Consider the following 23,815-nt stretch of genomic DNA (forward strand, 5'->3'; position numbering starts at 1 on the left):
TTTCAGGTGAGGGGCTCAGACAACCACTCCTCATGCACTGAAAGAGCATGTGAGGTGCAGAGTCATCAATGCACTTTCCCAAGCCTTATCAAAAGTTGTTAAGGGGAGGGGAAGGAAGGTCAGGCAATATTTGAAGGTGGAAAATACTTCAGATTCAGATGTAGTAAGTAAGACTATTTATTAAGTTTCCATCACAGCTATGATAGTACTTTCTGGCTTTCATTTATGCTTCTGAGAATGCAAATATTTGCTTTAATGTATCATCTCTCTGCTGCCGACTGCCAATTAATTTGTTTAACCAGCCGCTTGTTAAAAGCTGCTTCAGAAGTAACAGTGATATGATTTTATTTTGTGGGGACACGCGCGCGCGCACACACACACACACGCACACACACACACACATCTACCTGGGTATATTGTAGGATTCATTGTAGTTTCTTGGTGTGCTGTGACTTTGTTTGTACTCCTTTGATAATTGCTAAGTAGACAACCTGCTTATTGAACTTCTAGACAGTTAAATTGTATTGAATTTTAAATACCAAACGATCACAGCAAAAGGGAAAACCAAGACAATGCATATAATTTGCGAGATAATTGTTGGTTGTAAAGGGTTTTGCTCCAATCAGTATCTGAATCCGTCTGTTTCTGTAACCATAATCCACATAAAACACCCGTAGTATAATAATAATAATAATAATAATAGTAATAAAAATAATAATAATAAGGTTTCCAGAGTGACACATGCTCCTACTTCCTCCACCTTCTCTCTTAACACACTCTGTCTCAAGCTGCCATCTAAGTTTTTAGGGAATGATTGAATCATTTCCAAAATTAATAGAAAGGAGCAAACTAAACATAAAACGCAAATTGGGGCAGTGGGGAAACCTTTTCAACCTGAGGCCACTTTGCCTTATGGGTCGCCTTCCAGGAGGCAAAGTGGGTAGAGTAACAGGTGTGAATCTTACCTTCATGCAATAGGATACATCCCCAAAGCCAGCGGTTTCTATACATGCCTCTCCCACTATAGTTCAAGACCACATCTCAGCCAGGCAGAAGCACTCAAGGAGGGGTGAACCTGAAGAAGGGATGTAGTCTGAATAAAATCTCAACGCCCAATTAGGGAGAAGAGTCGGTGGAAGAAGACTGGAAAAAAATTCAAAGACTATTTGCAGAAATATTGTAAAATTTATGAAAGTTAAAATGATGTTGGATTGAAACGAACTGGTTTTAGCAATAAGGTTAGAATGAATTCGCAAACATAGATTGATAATAGATGAAAATATAAAGTTGCAATGTGTTAAGATATTGGATTAAGAATAAAACAAAGAGGGAAAGGATTTGCTGAACTAAATATGTGAATTGGAATACAGAAAAGGGAGGTGTGAGGGGGTCAGGGAAATAAGTAAATGAAGTATAAGCTATGAAAAGATGGACTTGTTTTTAATTGTTTGTTTTTTCCTATTTTGTATTCTGTATTTTTTTTTCTTGTATTTCTGTAATTCTGTATTTTTTTTCTTTTTCTTTTCTATTTTTTTTCTTTTGACATCTATTTTGTAACCCATTTATTTTTCTAAAACCTTAATAAATATTATATATTGTGATGAGATATGGGGCTACTTGTGTGTGAGCGTTTACACCCTCACAGTCTTGTAATCAGTTTCAAAACTGTCCCTCTCCGCGCAGCCATCGGTGCATGGCTGTCTTAATCGCTGGCAGAATCTGTCAGTTGGCGTTTCCGGAATTTCTTCCAACATAAGAGTTCTTTGACAGAAACTCTACGCCTTGATTCTCTACATGACAGCTTCCTGCGCAAAGTGGGCGTCCCAAGAGGAGGTCCTGAGCTCTCCCCGCTGTTCTCACTGGAAGCGTCTCGGAGCCGTTCCTCCGACTCAGTTTCCGCTGAAACTCTCCCTCTCCCCCTGCTGGTTCCCTCCTCAGCATCCGAGGGTCTCCTAGCATCCTGGAGCCCCTCCACCACTTGGAGCTCCGATGGCAGTTCCCTGACATATATATATATATATATATATATATATATATATATATATATATATATAAAAATCTCAACGCCCAATTAGAGGGGCCTGAGGTTCAACCCCCCAGGACTGAGGGTTTTGTATGCTTATTTGTTTTATTTACCAAATTTCTTTTTAAAAAAATACTTTTCAAATTTAAACATTTCACTGATTTTACAGTCATTTGAACATTTCAAAACTTGGCTTTCTTCCCACACTTTCTGCTGTTCCTTAAATTTATTTTTAATAGCTTCTGCATATCCAAATAAACTTAATTTGTTCATTTATTCATCTTCTTTAAATATATGCTCTTATGAAACTTATGAAACTGCAGGTTATTACAATAATCCTGCCGATGTTTTTATCTGTTTACAATTTATCTGTAAATATTCAACAAACCATTTCCGTTCTTTTATAAAAAGTTTGCTATCTTGATTTCTTATTCTTCCGGTAAGTTTCGCCATTCCTGCATATTCCATAAGTTTTTTTATCCATTCCATTTTGAGCAAGTAATATTCTTGATGCTGTAGTTGCATACGTGAATAAGTTTGTATACATTTTAGGTAGTATAGAACAGAACTATTTATCAAATTTCTATACCACTTTTCATCCAAGGATCACAGGGCAGTTTACAATATAGAAGCACCCCCTGGTATACATGCATGAATGGCTTCTCTCCTCATCCCTTCAACATCTGACACAGAACTGGGCGGCAGAATTCTGCCCTGTACTCATTTAGGCTGCAGTCGGGGGCAGCAGTGAGGGTGTTCATATTTCTGAATATTCTCCCTGCATTTATACAGTGGTACCTCGGGTTACAGACACTTCAGGTTACAGACTCGGCTAACCCAGAAATAGTACCTCGAGTTAAGAACTTTGCTTCAGGGTGAGAACAAAAATCGTGCTCCAGTGGCATGGCAGCAGCGGGAGGCCCCATTAGCTAAGTGGTACCTCAGGTTAAGAAGAGACCTCCAGAATGAATTAAGTTCTTATCCCGAGGTACCACTGTACACAGAAACCTTTTTGCATTTAGAAAAGTGGCGCAATCGTGGAGGATTAGTGTAGCCCAGTCTCTGAACATGTCAGTGTTTACTACATGCCGAAGGCTTTCTGTGTGGAGAAGAGTTCGGAAATGGGAGGAGAGGGGAGTCTGAAGTGGCTCAGCCCAAAATGTCACTACTTTGTTCTGCCTAGCACGTAGAATGACTTCACAGGGGTCTCAGGAGGTCACTGTGGTGTGCCATGTTTGGTTCTGAGAAGGAAATCCAAGGTGGGCTGAACCTGAAATATATTTCCCTCATGAGCTCTGCACACTTATCCTGCGGTTCTGGAGGCAGAGCAGTGGAAAGGCTGCTCCACCCTCCAACCATTCTATTTAGGGGCACAGCTCAGGTTGGCATTGCATATGAACCAAGACCACAGGTTTATTTTTAAGGGCAACAAATGGAACAGGAAATGAATATGTATGGGGTTATACTGAGGCCAGATCCGAAATCTGACACCAGTCCGATATTTTTATTTTTGCAGTGGTGTTATGTTGCCGCACAGCTAGATTTGTCATCTTAAAGCCTTGATGGATATCTTTTGCATGGCACATTATGTTTGCATTAGCCTGGCTGTGTGCTTTACTGCTCTCCTGAGCATGTTGCTCAGCTCTGTCTTGGCAGAGGGCTGTACACAAGCCCCTCCTAGCTTGGCTTTTACCTTTCACTTGAAAAGGTCAGGAGTTTGCTTCCCAGGGCAGCTGCCTTCTAACCTCCTTATCTGGAATACAGTACTGCCTTTTTCAGTTGCTCGTCCTCCATGGACGAGCAAAACAAAGGAAGTAACACTTTGAGAAACCAAAAAACGGATCTTTCCTAAGGTCAAGTTGCCGGAGATATATAAAACCTCTCTTCTTCCCCCTGCCCTCTTGACAAATATGCAGAATACATGTCACTGGCAGCTTCCCAAACACTGATCACATGCTTTGATCACTTGTCCTGGACCTAGGAAGTACATGTCTGAGCTGTTTTCTGTTTCCCCTTCCAATTGTCCTGGGAAAACCTGCTCTTTGCTGCTGAATCAGAGCAAACTTCAATCCGCTGAAAACCTGATTGATGTTTGCTCCGACTGAGCGGCAAAGAGTGGGTTTTCCTGGGAGGAAGCGACAGGACATGACAAAGTGTGGATGAGCCCTTGGCCATAGGAAATGTACCCAAGGACTTGCAATGGAACTCATGGCTATGAGTTCCCGGTATGCCCCACAGAAAGCCTCAAGATCCATATATAGCAACACCCTAGAGGTCCCGGGCCCTAAGGAAGTTAGATTAGCTTCAACCAGAACCAGGGCCTTTTCAACTCTGGCTGTGGCCTGGTGGAATGCTCTGTTTCATGAGACCAGGGCCCTGCAGGATCTGAATTCTTTCTGCAGGGCCTGTAAGACAGAGTTGTTCCGCCCGGCCTTTGGCTTGGAGCCAATTCGATTCCCTCCCCCTCTTTCTTTTTTTCTTTTTCCTTTCTCCTCCTGTGATGAGGCTGCATTTTAATATTAAAATGTTTCAGTATTTTAATTGTTGTATTTTAATCTTGTTTTTAAGTTGTATTCAATCAACTTGTTTTTATTATTGCTTGTTAGCCACCCTGAGCCCGGCCTTGTCTGGGGAGGGCAGGGTATAAATAAAAATTATTATTATTATTATTATTATTATTATTATTATTATTATTATTATTATGGCTGAGTAGAATTTGAGTCTGGTTGTCCAACATTCTTTTTCCTATTTGCGCACTTGAATGTAAAGAAGACCTGTAAGAGAGGGTGCTATTGTCTTGTTATTTGCAGGAGTCCCATTAATTTAATTATTTTATGCACCTAAAAGTATTTCCTTGCCACTTGTCATATGAAACACATCCAGGCAGTGTAAAAAGACAAAAGCGGATTATACACAGTCACTAGTTAAAATGCTTAAAATCACAATGGCTGACACCATGGCTGATGGGATAATCTGTGGGGTGACCAATGGTGAAGTATCACATGCAGCCCTGTAAATAAATGTGCACATAAAAAACCCCAAAGTGACGCATTTGTCCACAGGTAGATGCTAGTACTTTAAGCACTACCCAACCAAGCTCAGTCTGGCCTCGGCCAGCTCTCACCTGCTTATCTCCTTACTTAAAACTAGTCTAGGGGCTGGCATTACCTCTCAGCTTCCTCCTCCTCCTCTTCCTCCTCCTTAGGCTCAGTGTTGTCCTTGTAGAACTCAACAGAGGGAAAGAGGAGGAGGATGGGGACAAAGCCAGATTTAGTTAGCTCGGTCTGCCCTTGGTGTGCGCAGCACTTGCTGTTGGCTTCCCCATCTTCTGCCCAGTGGGCTCAAACCTCCACTGACTAGATGGGGCACTGAAGGTCTGTGAGAAAGAGAACATATTTTATTCCTGTTTCCTCCTGCTTTGCATGATGGAGCATAAAGTTCAGTCCTTTGCGCCTCAAATTTAATGAATAAAAAAAAGTATTTGGGTGCTAGACAGACCAGTGGCCTGTTCAATTCCAATTCAAGGCAGCTCCATTTTTCATGTACATGCATCACATTCTGCTGGTATTTGCACTGCCTCAGTCTCCAGGGATAAAAATCACAAAGCCTAGAGGAAGCGTCCTGAGCCCATGTTGTGCTCCCACATGCTGTGAGAGACCTGGAATGCTCCCAAGAGTAACAATAGACTGGCTGCCAAATAGTCCGAAAGTTTGTGTCTTTGGTCAGCCATAATCTATGCCCAGTTCCCCCCAACCCGGCACTGTCTGCCCCTCTTGTGGGAAGGAACTGCAAATTAAGCAGAAACACAACAAGCCAAAGTTTCTGAATTAAAATATCCATTTTTCTCCAGAAACCATACCTTGGGGGAATTTGGTGTTTATCTGTTGCTGTAGTTTTACTTCCCTTCAATGTCTGAAGTTAATGTTTTATGCCACAGGGGCAGCGGATGGGAGTGGAAGGCAAAAGACCTTGGGATGAGCATGAGAGAGGCTGAATAAATAGGTATCCGGTGTGGGGTTTCATCAGCATAAATTGGTTGACGAGGGATCATTTAAAAATTCCATTATGAGGCTGGTAATTATATCCACACACTGTCACACTTTGAAATTACCGTACTTTTCTGTGTATAAGACGGTGTTTTTTTACTAAAAATAATGTTAAAATGTTATAAGTAAAGGTAAAGTTACCCCTGCCCGTACGGGCCAGTCTTGACAGACTCTGGGGTTGGTGCGCCCATCTCACTCAAGAGGCCGGGGGCCAGCGCTGTCCAGAGACACTTTCGGGTCACGTGGCCAGCGTGACAAGCTGCATCTGGCGAGCCAGCACAGCACACGGAAACGCCGTTTACCTTCCCGCCAGTAAGCGGTCCCTATTTATCTACTTGCACCCGGGGGTGCTTTCGAACTGCTAGGTTGGCAGGCACTGGGACCGAGCAGCGGCAGCGCACCCCGCCACGGGGATTCGAACCGCCGACCTTTCGATCGGCAAGCCCTAGGCGCTGAGGCTTTTACCCACAGTGCCACCCGCGTCCCTAAAATGTTATACACAGGGGCAATCTCCCCCCATTTTCTTGAGTCCCCAAAAATACATGAAAAAATACAGTAATTGTTAGGATTTATTTTATTTTTCAAAGTTGTCCTATTGCCCCATAAGATACATGTGTATTTTGCTAAAGCCGTGAACTCCATTGTGTCCAAAATTCACCATTAAGCTACAAGTGATATTTCAATCCTACTAACGATTTTAACTGCTAACAATGGTTTTTAAGATAAGTTACAAATTTTCCCCATTATTAAAAGGAATTAAAAGTTGTTCAGTTCTTTTGTCCTTCATCCAAAACAATCTTTTCCAACTTCAGATATTATTGTTCTATCCCTTACTATTGTCCATGCTAGCTGGAACAGTTGAGAGTTGGGTGTCCAACAACCTCTGGAGGTCAGCAGGTGAGAGGTGGCTGTGTTAAATATGTGTGCGCATTTAGCACATCTGATTTGCTTTCTAATCTAAGAAGCGGTCATGGGAGGGAGAATCGGGGTTGGGACTGTTAGGAGCTGTCAGCAGGAAGGGGCACCACTGAAGACCTGGCTTCCTGGCCCTGACAGTGCTACCATGTACTGAGATTGTTCAGCAATGGGACAGCAGGTCAGACAGCATAGGAGTTCCTATAGGAGCACTGGATTGACTCCGTCATGCACTGGCAGTGCTCTGAGCATGTTAGTGTACATTCCTCTCCCCAGCTCTCTGGTGCCCCTGCTCCTAATCTTCCATAGCCTGGAGCAATTCTAGGATAAATAGTTCCCCATAAGGAAGGATTGTTGACAAGCTGCGGCAGCATCAGATTTGGGTAACTCTAGGGGGTCGGGTATGGGACGCGGGTGGCGCTGTGGGTAAAAGCCTCAGCGCCTAGGGCTTGCCGATCGAAAGGTCGGCGGTTCGAATCCCCGCGGCGGGGTGCGCTCCCGTTGCTCGGTCCCAGCGCCTGCCAACCTAGCAGTTTGAAAGCACCCCCGGGTGCAAGTAGATAAATAGGGACCGCTTACTGGCGGGAAGGTAAACGGCGTTTCCGTGTGCTGCGCTGGCTCGCCAGATGCAGCTTCGTCACGCTGGCCACGTGACCCGGAAGTGTCTCCGGACAGCGCTGGCCCCCGGCCTCTTGAGTGAGATGGGCGCACCAACCCCAGAGTCTGTCAAGACTGGCCCGTACGGGCAGGGGTACCTTTACCTTTACCTTTAGGGGGTCGGGTGTTATCTTCCATCCTCTCAGCTCAGCTCTCAGTAAGTCCAGCCCACAACATAATTCAGAAATGTTTCCTCCAATGAATGAAGGGAAGGAGGACAGAATCCACAGTAAAGCAAGATCAAAGCCCTGCAATTTGGTGCCATGAGCTTTATGACACACACCTGTCTGTGTCTGGTGTGATCCTTTGTGTGCATTTTGTGGTTTAAATAAAAGGTGGAGTTGTCACCTTCCAACACCACCTTGAAAGGGACCCTGCTGGACTTGAGTGTGTTATGATGGGAGGTTATTGATTGCACTTCTAAGCCATTGTTTTGCTGCAGTTCACAGCTGTGGGGAACAATTCCCCCCCCCCTTGCTGGCACATTTCTCCTTGAAGATTTATGCTTTTGATAAAAGCTCACAATGTTGTCATGTTTGTTCCATAAATCAGGTTTCTTCAACCTGGTTCACTTTGATGAAGAAGGCTCGCGTGCCCAACAGAATTCCAGAAACCGTCAAATTCAGGGGGGTGAATGTTGGCTTTTATGAAAATCTTAGCTCCCATTGAATGACCATAGACCAAAAATTCTGCAGACAAGTCTGAGGAGAGACTGCTGCTTCCCATTAATAAATTTTTTAGCCTCGAGCACCAAAACAGAGTTTTGGCTTTCCTTCCTTATTCCCTGAGCAATGGGAAGTTTAATAACAGAAGGCTACTGAAACAGAGATGAAGAGCATCTTCAAAGTCTGTACTATCATTATGCAGGACTGAGGTTGCTTTCAAAGTGTGCTCTGAGGGGGCAGGAGTCCTTTGGGGGTTCATCAGGGGTTCCTCAGTGAACAAATCACTGATAGTGAACAAACCTCCTCAAAAGACAGCTTGTCCTCTAATATTAAATCACGTCATCAACAACCCTCTCCCAAGCTGTTACTGGTCCTACAAATCAAAATATGTTGATGTGCTTAATCCACAAGACTAGTTACAACGTCTGGGGGGTGATATTGAGAAAATGGCAAGATATGGCTCTTGCTCTGGCACCATAGCTCTGATCTAGGTTGTACACATACCAGTGGTGACTGGTGCGCATTAGGACTGATAGGGCAGAAGGCAGAGATGTCAACAGTAGATGGAAGTATTGTACATGTCCATTCAGTACAACAGAAAGGACAATCTTGTCCCCTTACCACCAGCTGCCCATGGATTCCCTTGGGACAATCTCTTAAGATGGAGAGCTGGTCAGTTCTCAAACACAACAAAAATGTGCACATGTTTCTCCTCATAAAGTCATATTAATATGCCTCAGTGTGGTGTAGTGGTTAAGAGCGGTAGTCTCGTAATCTGGGGAACTGGGTTCGCGTCTCTGCTCCTCCACATGCAGCTGCTGGGTGACCTTGGGCCAGTCACACTTCTCTGAAGTCTCTCAGCCTCACTCACCTTACAGAGTGTTTGTTGTGGGGGAGGAAGGGAAAGGAGAATGTTAGCCGCTTTGAGACTCCTTAAAGGGAGTGAAAGGCGGGATATCAAATCCAAACTCCTCCTCCTCCTCCTCCTCCTCCTACTGCTCCTGCTCCTCTTCTTCTTCTTCTTCTTCTTCTTCTTCTTCTTCTTCTCCTTCTCCTTCTCCTTCTCCTCCTCCTCCTCCTCCTTCATTTTGGCAAGCGATTTTCTGTAATACATGTTTTGAGCGTTACCTCCACTGTTTGCATTTTAATGTACACTTTCCCTCAAATGGATTCATTTATGGTATCACAGAATTGTCATCCAGGCCAACCGCCTGCAATGCAAGAATCTCAACTGGATTATACATGACAAGTGGCCACCCAACCTCTGCTTAAAAACCCTCTCATGGGAGCCTGTTCCACTGTCAAACAGCTCTTACCGCCAGAAAGTTCTTCCTGATGTTTAGTCAGAATCTCCTTTCAGGTTAAAGAAGGCACATTAATGAGGCCTATTAATATGAGTGGATTAGGAGAAACATTTGCTAAAATGCTGGTGAATTTTTGTGAAGACTTAAAAAAAAAATGGGTGCAGAAATGTAACATACCAGACTTAAGCTTGGAAAAACAAGAAACTGATCAAAGATCCTGTTGCATGTCTTAATCACAGAACTTAAAATAGGAAAAAAGAGAGTGATAGCAAAAATTGACAGATTCATGCATCCAGAGTGTCACCAAAGAGAAGATTCTGTTGTGTATATTAATAGCTGAAATTATTCAGTCACTAAGGAAAAAAGTTTTCAAAAAGAAATTAATCATCTTCCCAGATACTAATTGGTGTCCAAGTCTAGTTCATTGCCAATAACAAAACTTTGGCCCACATAAAACATAGGAATTTGGGGTCGGGTTGGGCCTTGCTGCAAAGTGCAATGGAGATTAGAAATTTGCAGAGTCCAACTTTGGAGGACCAGAGGGAGAGATAGAATTTATCTGTATCACAGAACTAAGGATTTTTCCAGAGTAGCAGTTGTTACGAAACTTGGAAGTGACCGTAGTAAATAAAATGCTTGGTATACAGCATCGGATTTTCTTGAGAGACATTCTTTTTTTTCCGTTGAGGAAGATGCAGAAGTTTCCAACTAGACGTCAATCTTCTTTATCAGGTTAACCTTAAAATCGAAACTGCACATGGCCGCAGCGCTTTCTTTAAAAAACGCTTAGTAATAAATGGGGAAGCTATAAATCAGGTCATGTCCTCCCCATGCACTCTGCTACTGGATGCCTGAGGATTCCATGATTTGTTCTTTCAAGGCCTGCCAACATTTCTTCAGTAGCGCTGAGTCGAAGTTTTCATCCAAGTTCTTTGCTTTACGTTTTGGGTGGGGAAGTGAAATGCCCCTCAAAATGTGGAACAGCGGAATATGTAAATTTTCAAGGGGTGCTGGCTTACCTTATGGGATGGGGGACAAGTTCATTTCAGTGTGTATTTAAAGGTGAACCTATAGGGTTCAGTCTTTCCGGAACAATGAGTAAACGGAAACACAGCCGTCATTTGAAATTTTCACTTCTCTGAATTCAGCTCTCCAGTCTGTTAATGGGTACAAAACTGCATATACTGGGGTAAAGTGTTGAACATATGTCAATGGAAATAGCATAAAAAAAAGTTTTGGGGGATAATGTGTAGATTTTGGCAAAGCTGCATAGAACAATTTGCATATCAGGAGAAACTCATACTAATTTGTTGATGGCATTCATGCAGACATTTTTTTTTTTTTTTTAAGGCCCAAACAGATTAGGAAATATGGAATGCTGGACATAAGATTGAGAAACCAAGGGCAACCAAAATTGACAGATTCATCCACCCCTAGGTAGCAGTGTTGAGGTGTCTCTCTCGAAAACTTTCTGGCATGTTTCCCCATGAGAAGACCTATGGGAATGACACAGCGTAGCTTCATTCTCATAGGCATTCTTACTTAAGAAATGTGCCTTGAGAATCTGAAATCTGCAACAAGGTTTTTAAAACTGGGAGATCCCCCAGCACCCTTGTAAAAATAAGATCACCCAACCGCCACCCCACATTTGCCCCCACAGAAATCTGCTCAACTGCAAGTGCTGAGCTATAGGAGAGCAAAGCTCTGATAATGCTTCACCAACTATCAGATTGTACAGTGCTTTATAGAGATAGGAGTAGCCGCTCCATCTCTGTTATTAGCCCCATCATTACTGAAAAGTGCTTATTCAATTATAGGTGCCCAACTGCTCCAGCAGTCTGCTAACCAGATGGAGTGAGGAAGACACTGATTGTTCAGGGACTTCTGAGACAGAGGATATATATGTGCTATCCTTTGCCCAGAAGGGTACTGGGCTATGGGCTCATCATGTGCACTTTCTTCTGGGTTGCTGTTGCCCTTCTGATGCCAATAAATCATCCATTTTATCCACCGAAGAATGGGGATTGGGCATTTCGGCCCAGCTTCTTTGTTCGCTCTCCTTTGGATGTTGTATTTGGAATGCCGCAAAGAGGTTGCAACAGCACAGGGGAAGGGGCTTTGCACAGAATATAAGAAGAGCCCTGCTGGATGAGGCCAGTGGCCCATGTAATCCAGCAATGGGAATCCCACTAGCAAGACCCAAGCACAAGAGCGCTCTCCCCTCCTACGATATGCAGCAACTGGTGTTCCAAAGCATACTGCCTCCAACCATGTAGGCCAGGCATAGGCAAACTCGGCGCTCCAGGTGTTTTGGGACTACAGTTCCCATCATCCCTGGCCACTGGTCCTGTTAGCTAGGGATCATGGGAGTTGTAGTCCCAAAACATCTGGAGGGCCGAGTTTGCCTATGCCTGATGTAGCCAAAGCACAACCATCATGTTGAGTCCCTAGTGTCTCCAGCTAGGGAACCACGAGGTTGCAAAATACCTCTTTTTTGATGTCTTGGGTGCGAACCATGTCTCCAGTTCAAGATTAGAAAGGCCAGTGTTCTAACTGGACAGAAAATTGCTCTTTGAAAAGGTGAAGCCAGGGAGCCTGCTGTGTTTGGAGGCCGCATGGCCTTGCTGAGCTTATTTATATATTTACTTAGAGCATTTGTCCCTACCTGCAGGGACCTGCAGGCTTACAATATTTTCAAAAAAGGCACGCAAGGGAAAAGAGGCAGGGCAAGGTGCCTGATGAATATGAGAAATGCAACTCAGTAACTTCTGCATCCTGATGATTCCCTAAATCACAGTGGAAGACCTCAAGCCCAGGGGCCAGGTGCACCCCTCCAAATCTCTCTACCTGGCCTTTGGGACTTTCCCCAGGCCAGAACTCTTCATCCATGCCCCAACCAGCCTTTCTTCAGGTCTTTTGCCCAACTGGAAGGAGTCCTTGAGCTTTGACAATGCCTCTTGCCTCCCTAAATTACAGAGGTATGTGTGACTATGTGTAAAACAGAGCCTACTGTACAAATGTAACATTTTATATTCATTGTTCCACCCACTTTTGTCTCTGTTAATTAAAAAGAAGTTTTATTCCATGTTTTAAAGGGCTGTGTTGTCTGAACCTCTACCCTCGTCCCCACCCAAGAGCAAGGCAAATCCTGTTTCTGTTTTTTCCATGAACAAAAAAGCAAACCGATGATGGCAAAACTGCTGCCTGAATAATCTTGACAAACTATGGCACCAAATGATTTCTCTTCCTTGTGCTAGATTTGGACGGGGCAGCTGTTGCTATTCTTGATATTAATTTTTTGTATCTTTGTTTGAGATCTTATTATGTTGTATGTGGAAATGGTTTCAGTTTGGTTGTGTGCTTTCTGATGTCTTATTTATTGTCTATGACTACTTTTGTTATGTTTGCGAGTATGTAGTTTTTTTTCATGTTGTAAGCCGCCTTGAGCATGGGCTTAACTATGGAAAGCTGGCTTACAAACAAAAGGATGTGCTTATCTGTGTGTATTTTGATCATTCATTGTAAGCAGCATTGAGAACACATTCTCCAAGTGGGTCAACCCTTGAGATGTTTTGGACTTCAGTTTCCATGACCCATGACCATTGTCAACGCCAGTTGGGTTCATGGACATTAGATTCCAAAAAGCCGGGACAGCACCAGGTTAGAGAAATTAGCTCTTGGTTCTACAAACCAGGATATAAATATCCTAAACAATGTGAGCACAAGGCCTTCTATTGCTGTCAATGAATAGTGCAAGGATAGTGCTAAGTATCTGGAAAGGCTCTTAATTTACTCTTGATAACTTCCCTTCTCTTAGGTCTTTCGGTAGTTTCAGCTATTAATTTTAATGTTTCATAACTGTGTGTTTCCCTGTCTCTGTTAATGGAAGACATCTGTGCCCTTAGATTTAATTGGGTGGTAATTATCTAAATAACATCTCTGGCTTCCTGAAAATGAACCTGTTACCACATTAATTCTTTTAAACATGCCCTTTTTTGAAGGCACAAGTGCAGATTTGCTGCGTGGAGAGAGTAGGGAGCCTGGGCTTTGCGCCACCAAATATTCTAGCGAAGCACATTGTTGCAGATAGCCTTTATTCTCGTATCCTGGATGTATAAGGAGATGGTTTTTTTAAAAAAAAAAACAACTGCACACAAAGAACAATTTAGATACTAAGTTGTAACTTATTCCAAGTCAGATTGTTGGTCCCTGAAGCTCACTATTGTCTACAACATGGGTAGGCAAACTAAGGCCGGGGGCCAAATCCGGCCAAATCGCCTTCTAAATCCAACCTGTGGACGGTATCAGCATGTTTTTACATGAGTAGAATGTGTCCTTTTATTTAAAATGCATCTCTGGGTTATTTGTGGGACATAGGAATTTGTTCATTCCCCCCCCAAAAAATATAGTCCGGCCCCCCACAAGGTCTGAGGGACAGTGGACTGGCCCCCTGCTGAAAAAGTTTGCTGAACCCTGGTCTACAATGACTGACTCCAGGATTTATGACAACTAATTTTTTCATTGGACTCTGGGATTTGAATCAGATTTTGGCCTTTGGGCTGTACACTCAGGTGTCAGAACTCTGTCCAGACACACACACACACACACACAAAAGAATGGAGCATTGACATACCATATAGAATCACAGAGTTGGACGTGATTCAAAAGTCGTCTACTCCTGCCTATACCAATACAGGAAAATCTCTGCTTGCAAAAATACCAGGCGCGTAGACTTCCTCAGACAAGTTTGACTGCAGCATTTCAGTTTCCTCCTCCACCACAGCCACTGGGCCCTAGGGACTCTGGGTTTAGGAATACAGGGCAATAAAAAGTTAGGATAGTATGGTAACTCTTAGCTGTGCCATGTCATTTTCCTTCTCACCCCTCCCCAAATCTGCTGTGGGGTTTCTTCCCAACTCCCTTAGATTTAGAGGGGATATGTGGAGAGAGAAGAGGGTAGGGAAGTCACATTGCATAGCTAAAAGTCATTGTGTTGTCACAACTGTGTAGCTGGATAGCACCCATGGCCTCCAGGTCTCCATTCAAGGATGGCTACTCACAGCCTTGGCCTGGCCTTAACCATTTTACACTTAAGTAACATTAATGGTTTTGGTGATGTTGACAGGCCTTGTGTGAGTCCTTAATATTCCCTTCTTTGTGATGAATTGAATTAGCCTTAGCTTACTGCTATATGGGAGTGTCCCACTGCGCATTCTATTTATTATACGGTGCCTAGATTTTTCACATATACATTTTTATTGACTGCCTCCCTATGATGTGTCATTTGCCATGTTTGTTTTTGTGATTGAATGGAACAGCAGCAAGGTAGCAATAAATTTTGTCTAGACAATTTAGTGACAAGTTGGTGTGATGAGCATTAATCTCCCCAAACTCAAACATGCAATGAATAAAATATGGATTACAAACCTTCCAGAACACACGAAGGTTGTAGTGTCCTTCTAACTAACCTACCCGAGAGCTAAACTAAGCAGTCTGGATAGCCTCATTGCTGATCAGGCTTGATTCCAATTACATCAAATCTTTTGTTCCACACAGGCCAAAAAGAAAGGAAGGAAGAAATGCAATCTAGTAATTCTGTAAACCAAAGATTTGGGATTTCTTTTGTTTTGATTGTTTATAAAGTAACTTTTGAAATGTTCTGACTAAAAGTATCAAAGGAATTGGCTAGCACATTCCTTCTCCGGTGCATAAAGAGCAAAACTTTAAAGATATTTCAGTCTCATTGTATATCAAGCCAGAGGGAACGTTCCTCATTCATACTGTTAAGGGAAGGTTAATTTCAAAATCTCGTCCGTGAAAATTTGAGAGAAGATACATTTTAAAGCTCAGTTTTAAATGAAAAGGAAAATATATTTCTTTTTCCAGATTTCAACAACTGCTAGAGCATTATCAAAGGGCATCCCTAGGTAATCATCATGCCTCGAGATTCCTATATTCAAAAAGGGTTCGATCCAATGGGAAGTTCCATTAAAATCTGTGGGAGATGCTCTGAGTTGCGTGGGAACATAGAAAGCAGTATTGTCTGTACTAACTGGAAGCAGCTTTCCAGGATATCAGACAGGATTATCTTCCATGGAACATTATATATGTATATTGCCACAGATGGACTCTGTTTTTAGTCATACTTTTAGAGAAAACAATTACCAAAGTTTCAGATAAATACTTGAGGCTGCAAAACTGTCTTGTTGCTCACATCTTTTAAAGCACAATAAAAAGAATGCATTTAAACCACCTCTGGCATACTTCTTAATACTTTTTGCAGGGAAGATCAGTACAGTTAACAAAGAAATGTTTTAATTTTAATTAGATCTAAATAGGATTATATAAAACACAAAATATTATGCAAAGAAGCTTACGGATGTTAGATTTGCCACTATGGAATGCCCATGCTACAATGGATTGATGGTATTAAAATTCATTGTGTAAATGAGCAGGGGGCGCGCGGTACTTATCTATCTAGCAAATACTGTATACTGTTTCCCTGTAAAAGTACCCTCTAAAGTGTTTAATTTATTCATTACTGCTAAATGAATGGATCTAGGAGCAAGTCTAAGAGTCTAGATCAGGAATGGTGAACTCTTGAAGCACCAGACCTTGTTGGACTACAGCTCCCATCATCCCTGGCCATTGGCCAAACTGGCTGGGTCTTATGGGAGTTGCCATCCAACCACATCTGGAGGGCCTCAGGTTTGCCATCCCTGGTCTAGAACATGATCAATCAGATGCAATAAATAAAATTTAGAACAAACTCAGGGGGAAATTGGTTCTCGAAATATCTCATAGAATGCCATTACTTGCAACTAATATGTTTTGACCAGCAAGGATTTATCATAAGAGAAAGAACGGAAAACTAGGAAGAATTGAAGATTTATTTACGGACAATACTTTTACTTTGTGTGGTGAGTTGATTCAACAGGGGTTATGCATTTCTTTTCTTTTTCTTTCTTTCTACAACTTTAAGGCTGTCTGGTATCTATTTAGGCTAATCGGAATCTGCTCAGACCAGTTACTGAATTTGAGACACTACATCTTAAAAGGGGTTACTGTCCAAAATATGTGGCATCTTATCAGAAATTCAAGATATATAAGCACAGGAGTTAAAAATAGATGGGGAGATGTTTTGAACAACTATTGCTGATAGGGGCTTGTTTGCTATATGTAATGATGATTTCAACATTTGGAGAAAGGTGAATTTTGAAGGGTGGGCATGTTCTGGTTTTCAGCTTCCTCATCAAATCTCTTCCCCATCCCTATGAAGATTTTAAGTGCATTTAGCTGAATTGTCTTAGGATCACTGGGATGCACATTTAGACCCATTCCTGAGGTCATGTGAATTATCTGAACCACTCACACAGTAAAAGTAAACTTCTGTATCTCAGGGAGTTTTTGTATCTATGATGACTCTGCATGCGACTGAGAACCCTGATCTTCCAGGATTCTCAGTCAAGTGAAGAGCTTCTGTGGATACACAAAGCTCCCTGCTGCAGAAGTTTCATTTCATCACACAGTTGCAGTGCCTGGGGCATGTCTCCACAGTGCCACACTACTTGTCTTCCATCTTAGGGTGATAATGTCTGAGGACTACAACCTCTTCACATTCATTCATTAATTTACACACAATCAAAACCTATAGCACCAACTTTGGGGGTGGGATATCATAGCAGTGCACAGCATAAAATCAACAAGAAAGTTTCTTTCATAAAACAAGTATAAAACAAAACAAAAATCAGTAAATCAGTTTAATACATCTCTGGAGCTCTCCCCTGGGAATGTATGAGTGAGCAGGCACCTAAAACTTGTTCCATGGCAAGATGTTAATCTTCGTGGATTATTCATGTACTTGGATACATTATGCTCTAAACAAAAGTGTGCTAATTGATATCATCACATTTAGTCGGCATTGTTACATGTTGAAATATAATTTGTTTCTTTTAATGGTTTGGAGAGGGAAACTAAATCTAAAGAGGACCCTGAGCTTTAAACTAAACTTAACAGCTTGTATATTCTTGCAGCAGTTTTTTTTTTTAAAGGTTGAAATACTTCATTATCCCTGAACTATTTAAAATGAAAGGATTCTATATCTAGTCACAAAGTATAAAAAGGATATGTATTTATATATCTGGGTCTGTGTAGTTGATTGCGCCAAAGGAGTTGATACATCTGCAGGCTTTGTTGCAAAATGCGTTGAAATTCAGGGATGAATAAGATCTGCAAGGGAAGGGCTTTCCCAACAGCTGGTCTTGGAGATTTGTCTTTGCATAAAAGTTACGGAGCAAAACTTACCAAAAGCACAAGTTACTTCATCCAAGATTGGCTCCAGCAAGAAATGCTGCTGTTTTCATGGTGCCCATCATTACCTCTGAAGCTGATGAGATTTGTCAGCCTGGATAGCTCAGTTAGTTAGAACATGGTGCTGATAACGCCAAGGTCGCAGGTTCAATTCCCATATGGGACAGCTGCATATTCCTGCAATGCAGGGAGCTGGACTTAATGATTCTCATGTCAGCAATTGAAATGCCACTGTATAACACCTGTGGATTTTTGAGAGCCAGTCCTCAAACATTTTGGAGACTCTGTCCTTGGGGCTCTTACATTAATGTCAGAAGCATGCACACACCTACATGCTGGACCCTTCTCACTGTGAGGCCAACAGTAGGTGGTGCTAGAAAAAATGTCAGGCAGAATCAACTAATTCTAATTTTATCCCCATCCTGCTCCCACCTGAGTTCTACAAGGACATTACAGTGGTACCTCGGGTTACAGACGCTTCAGGTTACAGACGCATCAGGTTACAAACTCCGCTAACCCAGAAATAGTACACTGGATTAAGAACTTCAGGATGAGAACAGAAATCACGCTGCGGTGGCGGCAGCGGGAGGCCCCATTAGCTAAAGTGGTGCTACAGGTTAAGAACAGTTTCAAGTTAAGAACGAACCTCCAGAATGAATTAAGTTCTTAACCCAAGGTACCACTGTACTGATACTGAGGGGGAAGCTGGCAGCCAGGGCTACCCCCCTGGAACTGTTATAAATAAGAAGGCAGGCAGGTGGGGGCTGGTTGAGATCAGTACCCCCATGAGCCCAAATGGGCCATCCTTTGCTGAACTCGCTTGCATCAGTAAAGACTTAGGACATTGATGTGATCCAATATATTGGAGCATCTCCACCAAACCAACCACAAGCAACAATCCAAGGACAAATCTGAGCTAGGGCATGTGGTTTGTCTAGAGCAAAACAAACCATGAGCCAGGGTTCAACATACTACTAAGGCAAACTATGGTTTGATAGCATGGCAGCCAGAAGAACAGGGGAGAGGCAGAGCAGATGAACATTTTTGCTGTGGATATCTGCACACTCATGCATCTATGCTCAGCTTAACATTGCATCCCATACCAGCTTTTCTGTGTTTTAGTTAACATCCCAATTTCATTTAAATGGGGAAGTTATCCTAACAAAAACTGAAATCCCATTGATTTGTATAAAGCAGACTGGATAAACCAGATTATGTTTATGTCAGTTTTATGTCAGTTCAGTTGTAGGTGCAACTGCAACTGCGTAGAACAAATCATAGCTGCACATGAATGAGATTGTATGAATTGCTTCATTTCTTTCCTCTCTCTCTCTTTCCATTCTAGTTTCAACATTTAACATCTGAAGGAGGTAAGTACTGTCCATCTTTGATGATGGATGGGCCACTGTTTCCAACATTTTAAGCATGCATGTATGTGTTACTCAAAGACAGCCTAATGAAAAGGTTTCCACTGTGGCGATGTGCTAATGCCCTGCGATCGATATTACCTAAATAAATGGCATACAAGTGGTACTTCTTCTAAATTGGCCAGAGATGTTAAATCAAAAGAAACTCCGTCTGGCAAGGTGCATTAAAGCTGCCTGTGCTGAGTGCCTGAGCCAAGTCTGTAGCTCTTTCAGGCACTCCCACTGGCATCCCTCATCCATGCTGAATGGGATCTAGTACCATCTGGCAGGCCACAGGTTACCCACCTCTGAGGGAGTGTGCACGCTATATAGTAATAGAGGACACACCTGTAGAATGTCTAGTAATACAGTTCCCCACTCCTAATGTGTCTGAAACCTCGCATGAATGCAGCCTTCTTGGTGACTGTTCTCGGGCTCTGAAACTCCTTGCCCAGGGAAGCCCAACTAACCCCATCTCTAATGACCTCCCGTTGTAGGCGACATCCTTACTTAGAAAGGCAAAATAAAGATCAATAAACTGACTTGTAAATATACTGACAGTGGGTTTTTCCAAAAAGTAAAAGACCACAGGTTGCTTTTATTGACGTTTTACAAGACTCATTTTCGTGTTATTTATTTTGTACTGTATTGCTGTCTTATTGCATTTTCTTATAGTTTATTGTATTCATGCTATTGACATCAACTGCCTTGCTCGCCATTGGTAGAAAGGCAGGATGTAAATTTTAACAGAGGAAGATTTGCAAGTGTACCTCCGCGGCTTTCGCTTTCCCCTGGTGTGCAAAGAACTCCCACGAATGACCTCTGTAACGCTTGGTTCTGTGAACACTCTCAGGAAGTGTCAACGTTAGCGATGCATCATAAATGCTGCATGCTGGTGACACCCATTCCATCGGAATCGGGAGACACTGTTAAGGTGCTGGACAGATGTGGAAGCAGTGATGGATTGGATAGGGGCTATGGAACTGAGTCTGAATGCTGATAACACGGAAGTACTGTGGATTGTGTACAATCTTTTCTTGGAAGGGTTGCATTCCTTCTGAAGGAACAGGTTCATAGGCTGGGAATTATTATTATTATTATTATTATTATTATTAATAATAATAATAATAATAATAATAATAATAATACCCGCCCATCTGGCTGGGTTTCCCCAGTACTGTGCTTTGTGGCTTGGAGAGCCTATGCCAACTTAGCCCGATTCGTCAGCTACAGCCTTACGTAGACCAGCTTTTAAAAATGTTTTCAGTAGTGATCATTGGCTCCTTTGGGAGGAAGGGCAGGAAACAAGTTAAACTACATAGAGATTTTATTACAATAAAGAGATAACTATTAAAAAAAATATTATAATTATCACTGGTGCTCTGTTATCAGAAAAGAAACATATATACACAGTGAAAAGGGTCAAATGTAGTCAATCATGTATTGTTCCTGTTGATCCCTCCCCCCTATATATATTTTAAGTATATTTTGACAATGGCATCAGTTCTATAAACTGGAACAGTCACAAATCCTTGGTTGTGTTTGGGATTTAAAAGATCCAGAGATCAAGCAGGAAGTGACCGGCTGGAGCTTAGATCCTTAACAAGAGAGGTGTTTTATCTTTCTTTCTTATAACAAAAGGACAAGCAACTAACCTCTGAAGCTAGATCACAAAGGATGGGTTCTTTGTAGTGGTCTACGAGAATAGCAGAGCACCTTTGGGAAAGAATGTTTTTTAGGCTTAGAATTTTTTAAAAAAGGAGAGAGAGAGAAAGAGAGAGAGGAAAAAGAAAAGTAGATTGCCTTCTCATACTGCTGTAATGTAATATTTTAATTATAGTTTTCAGTGCACTTCAGAGAGTGCCCCTACAGGACTGCTAATTAACCAAGTTGTTCAGCTTTCAAATAGTATCAATCAAAGGATTGCTGGAAATGTCTGGATCTCATTTTCGGAGATTAGAGCATAAAAGAAGGACACTTTGCTCCATTGTTACTCAACTTAAGAGGTCATATATAATGGGCACCACTTGTGTTATTAAAATCTCAGGTGACGTCAGGATGATGTGCCTGCTCTGGAAAGAGTTTAGGCATTGTGCCTTTTTTAAAAGCATGGAAAATATCCTATTCCTTTTTAAGACTCTTCCAAAAATTTGTGCTGAAAGCTGAAGTGAACTGGACAGCTGTGGGCCTCCAAGAGATTTCAAAACTAATTTTGCATGCCCAATCCCAGGTAGTGGTCATCGTTCAAATATGAGCTGGGCATATATCTTTCATGTAATAAAATGGAGGGGATAATTTATATTGTGAATATCAAATAAATTGTTATATATTTAAATGTACCACTCTTAGTATTTATTTTTTAAAAATGCTGGAAATAAAATCACAAGCCTATTCATATTTGTGTACCAGCAGTTATAATTAACATATCCCATAAAATACTACTTGCCTCTGGATATGAATTAATCTTTCAATTTTGCTTCCTCCCAACTTATTGTTTTCCCAGTCTTGTCATTTCCACATCAGCTGGCAATTTATTTTTTTATCAGAGCATGTCAGACAGGTGACTAAGGTAGCCTGGGTGATATATCAACATATTACCCAGGACCAGTAGGAGGAGCAGACCAAGATGTCGACTTCACTCATTGACAGGGTGGATAAAAATCAATGATTTTTTAAATTAATAATAATAATAATAATCAGATTTTTTTAATTTTAAACATTTTTATTATTTAAATCAGATTTTTTAAATTTTAAATTGGATTTTTAAAATAAAATGCTTCTGGAGGAAAAATCTTTCTAAAGAGTTTTCTATTTAAATTACATTATAGTCCAGAGGCTATTCATCAGGAAATAAAGATTTGTTTTAGGTTTTTCATCTGTGCTAAAACTCAGTCTAAATTTAAAAACAAAACAAAACACCAAACCATTTAACCACATCAGTTAACAAACATGGATACATATGCTATAATGTTATTGTTTTAGTTAAATAAATTGTTTACATTGTGATTAAGGAAACGATTGTTTTTCTCCTTCCAATAAAGTACAGCAGAAAAGTTGTCCAAATATAAACAGTTAACTTATTAAACCTCACAATAATTTCATAATTATCTGTCTATGTATTTCTAATAGTATAACCAAATCAGTATTTTTTGATGTAACTGAAAAACTACTCTGGAAATTGATTATTTCAACAATGAAACCTTCATCTGTTTGTAAATATTAAGATTATACCAGCAAGAATGAGTCTCTCTGTAAAAAAAAAGATTTAAATCAAGTCTTACTTACTGATTCCATGGCAGAGCCATGGAAGGAATCATTTTGGACTCACAGCTGTCAATTGAGGCGTTGAGGCGCACGTTAATTCTGTGTCCAGGGCGGCTGTCTACCAGCTCTATCCGGTATGCAGGCTGAGAGCCTACCTGCCTGCAGACTGTCTTGCCAGAGTGGTGCATGCTCTAGTTATCTCCCACTTGGACTACTGCAATGCGCTCTACGTGGGGCTACCTTTGAAGGTGACCCGGAAACTGCAATTAATCCAGAACACGGCAGCTAGACTGGTGACTGGGAGCAGCCACCGAGACCACATAACACCGGTCCTGAGAGATCTGCATTGGCTCCCAGTACGTTTCCGAGCACAATTCAAAGTGTTGTTGCTGACCTTTAAAGCCCTAAATGGCCTCCGTCCTGTATACCTGAAGGATCGTCTCCACCCCCATCGTTCAGCCCGGACACTGAGATCCAGCGCTGAGGACCTTCTGGAGGTTCCCTCATTGCGAGAAGTGAGGTTACAGGGAACCAAACAGAGGGCCTTCTTGGTAGTGACACCTGCCCTGTGGAATGCCCTCCCTTCAGATGTGAAGGAAATAAGCAGCTATCCTATCTTTAAAAGACATCTGAAGGCAGCCCTATTTAGGGAATTTTTTAGTACTTAATGCTGTATTGTTTTAAACACTTGATTGGAAGCTGCCCAGAGTGGCTGGGGAAACTCAGCCAGATGGGCGGGGTATAAATAATAAATTTATTATTATTATTATTATTATTATTATTATTATTATTATCCCCCCCACTGCTCTCTCCACTCGTCTGGGAGCAGGGGGAGAACCAGGGTTGAGCCAGTGTGGTGTAGTGGTTAAGAGCAGTGGACTCGTAATCTGGTGAACCGGGTTCGCATCTCCGCTCCTCCACCTGCAGCTGCTGGGTGACCTTGGGCCAGTCACACTTCTCTGAAGTCTCTCAGCCCCACTCACCTCACAGAGTGTTTGTTGTGGGGGAGGAAGGGAAAGGAGAATGTTAGCCGTTTTGAGACTCTTTCGGGTAGTGATAAAGCGTGATATTAAATCCAAACTCTTCTTCTCCTGCACCCCAGCTGAGCAGTACAAACAAGCTGCCTTGTCCCAGCCCTCTAGGCGCTGGGGTGAAATTGCCTCAGCTCCCAAGGTGAGAGCTGCGGCAATTTCACCTGGCGCCTCGCAGGCTGAGGCCAACGCAG

At 42.0% G+C, this 23,815-nt stretch overlaps 1 protein-coding gene across 2 annotated transcripts in view; it reads left to right on the forward strand.

The window, feature by feature from the left end:
• SEMA6D (semaphorin 6D) overlaps positions 1-23,815 on the forward strand; it is a 421,542-nt gene that overhangs the window by 233,166 nt on the left and 164,561 nt on the right. The window contains exon 4 of one of the 2 annotated variants that reach the window (XM_081838792.1): positions 19,266-19,290. The exons of the other annotated variant lie outside the window; for it this stretch is intronic. The gene's annotated coding sequence lies outside the window, so the exon portion shown is untranslated. The remainder of the gene's footprint in view (positions 1-19,265; positions 19,291-23,815) is intronic. 2 annotated transcript variants of the gene reach the window in all.

This window comes from Podarcis erhardii, assembly GCF_964252035.2.
Source record: "Podarcis erhardii genome assembly, chromosome: 14".
NCBI classification, from domain to species: Eukaryota; Metazoa; Chordata; class Lepidosauria; order Squamata; family Lacertidae; genus Podarcis; species Podarcis erhardii.